This window comes from Frankliniella occidentalis, unplaced genomic scaffold (genome assembly GCF_000697945.3).
Source record: "Frankliniella occidentalis isolate FOCC.00 unplaced genomic scaffold, Focc_3.1 Scaffold21, whole genome shotgun sequence".
Lineage (NCBI taxonomy): Eukaryota > Metazoa > Arthropoda > Insecta > Thysanoptera > Thripidae > Frankliniella > Frankliniella occidentalis.
The window spans coordinates 1731816-1741976 of NW_026267151.1; the positions used below are offsets into that span (position 1 = coordinate 1731816).

At 49.7% G+C, this 10161-nt stretch overlaps 1 long non-coding RNA gene across 1 annotated transcript in view; it reads right to left on the reverse strand.

The window, feature by feature from the left end:
* Positions 1-4716: 4716 nt before the first annotated feature.
* LOC127748947 (uncharacterized) overlaps positions 4717-10161 on the reverse strand; it is a 10486-nt gene continuing 5041 nt past the window's right edge. Inside the window, exon 3 of the long non-coding RNA XR_008010868.1 lies at positions 4717-5204. This is a non-coding gene — a long non-coding RNA (uncharacterized LOC127748947). The remainder of the gene's footprint in view (positions 5205-10161) is intronic.

Genomic DNA, 10161 nt, shown 5'->3' on the forward strand with positions numbered 1-10161 from the left:
AAAACTATCGGATTTACGGTCGCCTAAAGCCAAAGACTCAATTTTGTCCGAAATTAGGGCTCATGTCCGAAATATGGGCCACTGACTGTATTGAATACGATGCCTGTACGTCAATTAAATTAAGCATATCCATGTCGTGCTCCTCAAAAATTAGGGCAGGTATGGGAGGTGAGATTGGGGGGGCGGCGGAGGGGGGTGGCAGCAAGGGAGGATCTCTGTCGTCTGGCGCGCTCGTCAGCCCGCCATGGCTCCGCAGTATTGTGAGCGATAATCAATCAGAAACAGGGCTGCACTTTCCAAACCTGTTTGGCGCGTGTCGAGCCTACCGTGTTGTGTGTGTGTGTGTGTGTGTGTGTTAGAGAGAGGGGGGGGGAGGAGTCCCTCCTCTGCAGCCTGTACCAGAGAGTTGGGATGTTTGTGGCGTCGACGCGATCGTTTTGCATATTTTCTTCCGTGAGAATATTCAGGGAGACGTCTAGCCCACAGCGCACCTGTTTTACACACACTTGCTCCAAATTAAAATGTCTCCACAAGTCAACTGGAGAAAAAGAAAATCTTGCAGCTCAACAGAGATTATCAGTTGTGTTAACTGCAATTACACTGTATTTCACCGAGGTAATTTGTCCAGGAAAGGGAACCTACAGCCATCGGTATTCTGCCACACATACGTGTTCCCTTTGAGAGAACAAATGGGTGGAACAAGGGGCCTTAAATCACAGCCCGTCTTCCACTGGATCCCTTGGCGCCAGCGCGGCCCTGTGGCGCGGCGCGTTGGGAAACGTCGGACGCGATAAATAATATCCGGGGAGACACTCACACGCGTGCGCTCGCGCGTGCGGGTCGCGTGCTGCCGGGATCCGCCGGGCTGACCTGGATATAATTAAGCGCTAGTGACGAAACCGTTTGCCAGATGGCTTCTCGTGTCTAGCGAGAGTAGAGTAGGTGGCGGCCAATCAGCGTTGAGAATAGTGATACCACGCCAATAAAAGCCGACGATGAACAACTGCAGCGTCAGCTAGTCTGTCCAGTAGCAACTGTACCAGTCTGTCAACAGTGAGTTTTCAGCGTACTTTTTCAGCACTCAGGCAGCGCCGTATGATGTACGGTAACTTACGGCGAAATTGACTGAAAGTTTTTAAGAGTGCACGACTGGTCAGGTAGGCTTAGGATATCAAGTTGGAGCGCCTTTATTCCACGCAAAATGTATCAACGAATGAATCCACGCGAGAGCAATATTTCTAAATTAAATATTTACAAGTAAGGAAACGCATAAAAGGGTTTTTATCGGTGTTGATCCAGGAGCATATTGTGATAATGATTTCCGCATTACGTCAAAGGTGACCGACCATCAACAGCACCGAGCCGAGCCTGCCCCTTTGTTAAAGCACTCTATAGCGACTAGCTAAATGTCGAGCGGTGATTCGATGCAGTTGGAGACAGGGCAAGACTAATGGGGAGGGCGCGGGTTGTTTTGCCGAAATCCAGGGCACCAGTGCAATAGCGCGCAGAGGGGGACAGAGAGAGAGAGAGAGAGAGAGAGAGAGAGAGAGAGAGAGAGAGAGACGGAGGGAGGGAGGGAGATGAGGTGTCATGGGATTTTGCCGCGTGACCTCGTGACACGTAAAGCGGACGTAAAGCAGACGCGACTGAAGATGTATCAGCCGTGGTTCATCTTCATCGATATTCTAAAAACTGTGTCGCCAAAACTGTGTTTTTTCGCATAGGACGTCAGATTTTGGCGTCTCGAGACGCAAAACGTAGGTGTCGTTGCCCGCCAACATCTTCATAGTGATGACCGAGTTCAATACCTAACGCTAAAACACTCATCGCTAAAATAATGTGAAATAATGTCGAGAAAAGCCTCCACCGCCTTAAAAACAGCAGCCAACTCTGCCTGGCTTCCGCCCATAGCCTCGCACCATCTTTGGGGAAGCTTTCCTCCGGAAGCGGCCACCTCTCCTTTTGTTTGCGCCCCGACGATCCTAGTCCCTCAGAGATGTAAATAGTCCGTCATTATGGGACCCGAGCGCCGCCATTTCTATTTTTAACAACAAAACTTTACGATCGGCTTCCGTGAACGCGGCGGGACCACGGCGTGCGCGATGGGCGGTCCGGGTTGTGTAAGCGCACACCATCGCGCCCATCCCGCCTCAAGGAAAATTTGTCGTAAAACTCCATAATTTTTGTTCCAGCTCTATATCTCAATAATTTACTGAAGACTGGCTTCAGAACTGCAATTCAACACATGTATGGTGGAAAAGCAGTATTGAGCTTTAAAAGTAGCAATGTACAATTTGGGTAGGAGCGAAATATGTTAGTCAAGTGTACCGTGTGGCAGGGCCACGACAATGCAAGGATAAAACGACGTCTTGGTTTTCAAGCAGCCGAGCACCTCTTATGGAGAAAATACACGGGAGCGTCTTGTTTTTACCCGAACTGCTTGAAAACCAAGCCGGCGTTTTTGGGGTGTGGTTGCCTACTCGCTCCACCTATAATATAACTCCTAGGGTATGCAAACCAGCAAAACACTATGGTGACGTAGCCATGACACACGGACAGCGTGTCCCATTCATGGTAGGAGTTTTGAGCTACTTATTTAAATCTACAACGAATCGTTCTTGACTTTGTTAGGCTCTGTTTCTGGACCTGGCCCAGCTTGGCTCGACTTAAAGAAAGATGTTACAGCACACTTGCTTGCCTCACATTCACTTAGCACACAAAAAAAGTTGCGAGTGCTATAAATAGCCTTGACAGTGGGATATATGCAAAGGGTCATTCTGTCCCTTGGCCCAGCTCTGCTCGACGAAGAGGGATGATTTCCGTCGGCCAACATGGCGCTAATGCCGCCGTTATGCCGTGATGCGTCGTTCTGGCACCCATTGTCAGGCATTGGTGAAAGGTGAGTGTGAGTGTGTGCGTGTGTTGCCCGTGCTACTATAACGTTAGCAGGAGAAGCTTTAAGCGAATCCCACGCCAAATAAAACCAACAATCTGAAAATAATCCTTTTTTAAAAGAAAGAATAGATCCCAGTTTTCTAAATAGGCCGAGTCCGTCAGTACGCTGTTAAATGAAATCTGAGACTGCTAATAGTTCAGCTAATGTGAGTCGTATGGTGCCTCACATTACCTAATGTAGAACGTGCAGTGGCTCACATTAGCTAATGCGAGGCACCCGCAAGAGGCCGGGAGGCTTTTTATGTGAGGCACTCAGTGTTCAACATTAGGTAATGAGAGGCACTGGTGTTTCTGAATTAATACACTATTTCCCTATCAGTTCCACCTGGACGTTGTGACCAACGGCAAAACTTTTGTCCCAGCGTGCCCAACTCTATGAAAATGTGTACACCGGATTACCAAATTGTAAAGATTACCAAGGATTACCAATGATTACCAAAGATTACTAATGAGTACTAGGTATAATTCGCCTGCATTCTAAATCGAAACAACAATTTTTTGTCTCGAGAAAGATGCACATTTTGGTAATTCTTAATTCTTTACCTTGCAAGTTACAAACTTGCATTCTATGATTGGACAAATTATGTTTTTTGTCATGGGAGAGATGCAAATATACGTCATATTAAACATGAGCGTTTGCATTTAGACAAGATGTGCACAAAAATGCATGTCTCAATCAACAAATTTGTCCTTTGAAAGGACCCTCAAGAGTGTTTAAATACCAGTGATTACCAACTCTGTGTACACCTGATTACCACAGTTCAGCACCCCTCGCAAAGATTAGAAAATATTGTAATTTCATGCAATCCAATAATCACGTAGAATGTAACCTCCCAGCGAATAAAGATTTGACCGCTCACCTACCGAACTATTTGTTTGATTTTGGGGGGGTTTAGGTATCTGCAGGTAATTTAAACGATCAGCCGGGGCCGGCCTGATCATCTGGAGGGGTGGAGTAGAGAACTGCCTCCAGTGAGTCGCCTGATCGTATCGAAAGATTTATCACAGCCCGTCCCAGCAGGCGGTCCCAGTTTTGCGCGCTTCTCAAAAGCAGCTCGCTGCTCTTCCTTCGCCGTTGTTGCTAGCAGCCCGATTCCCATCACCACAATTTCGCTACGCTGCGCCCTCCGCCACCGCGCTATCGAACTGGGTGATCGCATTTCCTAAAACGCCCAAAGCAGCTCGGCATTACCTCGCTCGGCACTCGAGGTCGCAAGAGCTCAAGTCCATTTTTAGAGACTAAAATGGTGTCCGCTGAATGTCAAACGTAGAAATATCTCATAGAGCACAGTAGCCTAGGTGACGGTAAACTCGTTCCAGTAGTTAAACTACTCTAAACTCTAACTCCATACGTCAAGGTTAGCGGACAGCTCCGTCGAGTACCGTGCCACCAGAGATGAGCGCCGCTAAAGGTAATTTTGTTGCAGGAAGTCACAACGTGGCACGATCTCCTAGTTTTTTAGTGACTTAAAAAGACTAAGGTCAACTGTGGACCGCGTCCGTTCAGCCCGGTTCAGCCTCTGCTCAGTACTCTGTTGAGGACAGGTGCCTTGGCACACTCACCCGAAAAACAGAGAAGGTTCTATGTAAAGCCCTTTAAAATTAGTGGTTTAAAAGTTAGTGAATTAGTGCCTTGACCAATGCAGTACTGGTCCCTAAATGTGCTATTTTCAGCACGTTGTGCCTTTACATAGGCATTAATGTTGTAGCACGTTTCAGAGGTGTTATAGCAACTTTGCTCTCAGTGCTGTCTCGCGGCACACTAGGGTAATAACAGTAAGCGTATGCGCTTTTACGGAATGCTGAATCAAAGTTTTGGTCTGTAGAATTAACTTACATTAAATGTGCCAGTATCAAAGTAAATCATTACAGAACATTTGTAACATTTTTTTTCAACTGTCTGGTTAGAAGAACGGTTTTCTTCAACCACTGACAACTGAGCAAACGACAGAATTTCGGAACAGACGGACTTCTTACTTCTAGCCGTTTAAGAAGTGAGCGACGAATGCACAGTATTTCAGGCTCCCCCCTTATAAGGTTCCTTGACCGCGACGTGACGAGTACGAGCACAACACTGGCCGCACGAGGCACCTCGCCAACCCAACCACTCACCCACTCTTCTTTTTATGGGTCGTTTTTGGTCCGCGCTGAACTTTGGCAAACTCTTTTGTGCAGCTCTCCCTCTTCTCTACGAAGAGCTATCCTCCTCCTCTTGCATCGCTGCTTCGGCGCACGAAGCTCCTCCCACACTGCGAACAAAAAAGCGGTTGATGAAAGTTACTGTTTTAAGTCTACGACATGGGCCAACACTTCAGACGGCACCGTAATCGGGACGAAGGAGCAGCCCTCAACACCATAGAGGCTGGTTTTGCGATACTTTTTGATACTTTTAACGCAAAACTTGACATGACTAATTGCCATTCTCATGTTAAAGGGCACGATAACTTTTCATTGCGTCATATTTGCATCAAAAAGTATAGGGAAAAATAATTGCAAATATAAGGGATACCGTTTTATTGCAAAATGAAAAGTTATTATGCCCTACAGCACAAGAATCGCAAAAACGCCCCGAAATTTGGTAAAAGAACCTTAAAACTGATTTCGGTGACATGCGCGTTTGGCAGGAATGCATATACCTAACGTCAGCCCAGAGAGCTGTTTTACGATTTCGACTTGACAACTCGGGCTAGATCACAATGTGCCCGTCACTACTTTCTGACACATGCAAATGTCAAATTCCTATCTGACCGGGGGGTGGGAAGCTTGCGCATCAGTCCCGCCGCCACTCCTCTTGATGCACTGCGTCCTTCACCCGTAACCAGGCGATCACAGAGTTTCAAGACGAGTGCGTCCGACCCGGGGGGGGGGCACGGCGGGAGCCGCTTCGGACGCCTCTCTCCAGGTGCGCGACTCCCGTTTTGATTTGTTCGCCGTTTATATCGAACGCTACGTGAGACGAGAAAATCACATCACCCGGCCTCAAACATGACCTAAGAGAACGTTTGTTTTGACAGGCATGCTTTGCCGACATTCCGTGGTCGCGAGGAGCGAGCCGCTAGTCCAGCCGCGCCCCCGCCTCGACGCGGACCCGCGCCACTGGGCTGCTAAGCGCCGCAATAGGCACCGCGCTAATGCAGACTAGCGGCGGGGCAGTAGCGGGGCAGCGGCGGGGCAGCGGCGGGCCCACTGACCCAGTGACAGTCACCCCCGGCTAAAACAAACGAGAGCGCGAGGAGGCGCTCTGCCCGCCCCGAGGCTAATCGTGGGAACGCCCCGCCCGCCCCGCCCGCGCTGCCGCCGCCGCCGCCAGGTTGCACAGAGGGCAACGCCTGGCCTGGCGGTGCCTAGGCAGACCACCTGTCATAGGGCACGCAGCGGTGCAGTATAGGGCACACTGACCTGCGCTGCACTCGATACGGCAGGACGATGTGCGAGCTCAACGAGGACATGTCCTTTAGTTGGACTACACTAATGCAGTACAACAGTTTTGCTTTCGACCTAATGAATCGTTGATGCAATATAAATGAACCGACTGTTATCAAGTGAAAAAGATAGCAGCTGTGTTTTTCCTTTTGAATCTAAAACTGAAAACTAAATGATCAGACATGGAAAAGATGGTACGGTAAGACACTGACGAAGCACTGTTAGAAAAAATCCTGGGATTTCACGGAGGAACACTCGTGAAAAGTATTGCCAAAGTCCTTTGGGATTTCCCAAAGAACTCTGTAGATTTCACGTGTCGAGTTTAGCTGTAAAACATATAGACGAATGAAAACTTCCACCTTTAAAATCTGTTTTAGTACACAAAAACCTAGAACGGAGTCCTCTGGGAATTTCTAATAGTGGTGGAAAGTGAATCTTCGGGAAATCCCAAGAAATTTTTAACAGTGAGTTACTTTCTTCTTGGACGGACTCCTCCAACTCGGACGGCACGGGGGTCGACACGGGAGCTTACTCGCCGTCGTGCGGAGCGTCGCCGTCGTGAGCATGTGCAGCACTTTGGGGCACTTGTTGGGCAAGATTTGATTCCCCGCGGTATGCTCTACAAGATCGTGATGCCGTTGGGGCAAGGCACAGAGGGCACCACCTGGGGCACCACCTGGGGCACCGCACCTGGGGCCAAACAGCGGCACGGCACGGTCCCATGAGAGACGCCCACCCCCGCCGCGCGGTCCCCGGGTTAATAGGTTGTGGGTCGCAACGGCGTGCAAGGGCGGTCCCTCTTTCTTTGCTCGGGGACGCTCCGTGTCGTGACCTCCTGTGAGCCGCCCGCGCCACACGGTGCAGCAAAGGCAATCAAACGATAATTTGTCCGTGTAAATACACCGGTAACTGAAGACTGTAACACACAGCAGTACGACACGTAGTGAAGTAGGGCATGCCAGGAAACGTACGTGTCTGCACGTTTCGTAACGTAAGACATGCTCGCGTCGCCCTTTACTGCAACCAAGCACTACTATGAGTGTGTAAGCCAGACAAGTGGCTGCTTCGGGTGGGAAGAGCCGGGCATGCTTATGCTTCTAGTGCAATTATTCTAATCCGGCCGACGTACTCGAATCGCACGTACGTATCTAGCGACGTCTCCTTTAGTAAGGGCCTCGTCCCGGCGGCTCCCTGTGGCGGCGCGGGGGACCCGGCGCGGCAGCATTACGGACCCGCCGCCGCTGCTGACGTCGACGGCAGCCACATTTCGGCGGCAGGGCAGCTTTTGCCACCGTGTGCACCCAATCGTAAAAGGAGGCGAAGATTTACACCGGACAACACCACTTCCTCCTATCAGCATCGGTGTGCGCGTTATTCAATGCACACCGCGTGAAACTCCTGTCGGCTAAAACGAAATCTCTGCCCTACTAAGTTTTAAAACCTGCACATGAGCAAATGTTATATAGAACGATGCTGACGAGTGTGGCCGATAGTCCTAACTAGCACGCAAATTCGCACTACTGTGTTGCCATGACCGGCAATAACAAACATTACGGGTGGAGATGGTATTCAAACCCCCAACACTTTCGAGAACGCAGAAAAACAGTGACACACCGTACAGTAGAAAAAGGTTTTTTAATACTCAGCAAACATTTCTTTTCTTTAAAAAAAAAATGCTTTTTTTTTACAACCTAATCACCTGGAATGTTTGCATTGTTTAAGGCAGGCGCGTATTCTAATTTGTTCCACTGTTTCCCTCTTAACGTGTAAGTTTGTCTGAGGTGGCCCCGTTACCTCCATGTGAGGGTGGCGCCCGTTGCTGCAGCTCTTGCGGCGCGGCCGGTGGGACGAGTCGCAATTTCACCGTCAATTAGCTGGACGGGGCGTTAATGTTCTGTTTTCGCCACGGGGGCTCCCCGCCCGGCCCGTTCACCCACAGCAGCTCAGTGTGGGACAAATTATATTTCAGTACACTGAAGTTTATGTTACACTGGCAGTGTGCTTTTGCAGAACTCTTTTGTAGTATTTTGAGTTAGAGACCAAACTACCGATGACGGACGCAGATGGGCGGAGGATCGGCGAGGAAGGTGTGAGAGAGTAAACACATTCCGAATGATTTCGCTTGCGTAAGGCCCACCTTGCAGTCGTGCCGCGATACCGCGCCGCCTGGCCGGGGCCCACCTCCGGCTGGAAGGATGTTTATCACCCCATTCTAATATTTGGGTGAAAGGACGCGGAGAACCTCAAGGATACGCCAAAGGACGAGGAGAAGCAGCTTCGCTAAGGACGGGCCAACGATGAGACCACCCTTCAAAATATACTTTGACGATAATCTATTGTTTCCGGGAAAGGCCCCAGTATTTAAATACAATATAGCCGATATTTCGAATATGGGCATAGATAGCTCAGCATGTTAAGGGCAAACTATGGTTTGCCTGCACTAATTGAAAAAATTGATAGCACTCTATTGATCATGTATTTCTAAAGTATAACAATGTGCTTTTCGGAGGCTGAAAATTTAATTCTTTTGCCAAATAAACCACTATGTGCAGCAGTGATTTAAGTGTGTTGTATGAATTTTGAAACAGAAAACTAGCAGCATCTCGACAAGGAAGTAAAATTATTATTGCCGTATTTGGATCGGGGCGAAGCATCGATAGCATTGGGTGGCACGGGGAGTTATTGGACTGCAGTGGTGGGTAACCAATACCGATACGGCAGTGTATGCGCAAGAGGCACAAGACACCCACGGTGGCTTTTACCAGCACGAGAGATGATTTACTTCTTTTTGGTGTAGTGTCGTTGAACTCCGGCGAGTTGTCACGGCGTGGCAGCAAGGGTCTGGTGCACGAATTTAGTGGGCAAGGCCGGGGAGAAGGGGGGTAGGGAGGAGGCATGGGGGGAAGAGGCGGGAGCCGCCGGCGCCGCATTGACCGCACGGAACACACATCCTGGCAGTCGGCCAAAGAATGTGGACGCGTCCACCTGGGAAAACGACGCCGCACCATGACCCACCATGCCCCACCCAGCCCCACCACACCTCCGCCCGGGAGCAATTGCCTCAGGGCGCTGCCGACACAAAAGCGCGCGAAGCTGCGATCCCGCCTTCTGTCAAATCTGTCAGATTTGGGTCTAGAGTAGCGGACGGCGTTCACACACTAAACCATTACATGTAGAATCTCGTGCAGTAATACAATCATGCACTAAACTCAAGCCATACTTCCTATCATTTTGAAATTAAAACCGTAGATTTGCAGTATGTTCTGTGTGGACTGAAGTTAGGGAGACTAAAGCCCATTGGGGTTTCGATCAGCCACATACTTTCCACGTCAAACAACACCCGCCTCACTGAAATCAGCTTATGTCGGACCGTGTTGTGTAACGCAATGACTCCCGCGACCCCTTCCAATCCCTCGCCAAAACTCTTGAACGATTTCCATCGCACTCGGTCGCCAGCAAGCAGCGCTTCCGCGACGTCGAGGGCCTGTTCTGTTGTGGTCGTTACGAGGGCCGGGCGGGCGGGCAGATGAGCGGCGGAGCGACGCACGCAACGGCCGCCCTGTCAGCCGGGAGGACTTTGGCGAGTCAGCGACGTCAAATCGACCGATTGAAAAGAGAGTCAGCAGAAAGTGAGAGAAGGAGTGGGAGCAGGACATAGAGCGATTTTCCCAATGGCACAGGGAAAAAAAAACAAATGTGTTAAGCCACCTCACACGCCTTTACACGCTGTACTTAGGCCAACCTTTAGGTATTAAAACTGCCAAAGGGGCACTAAAATTTTAG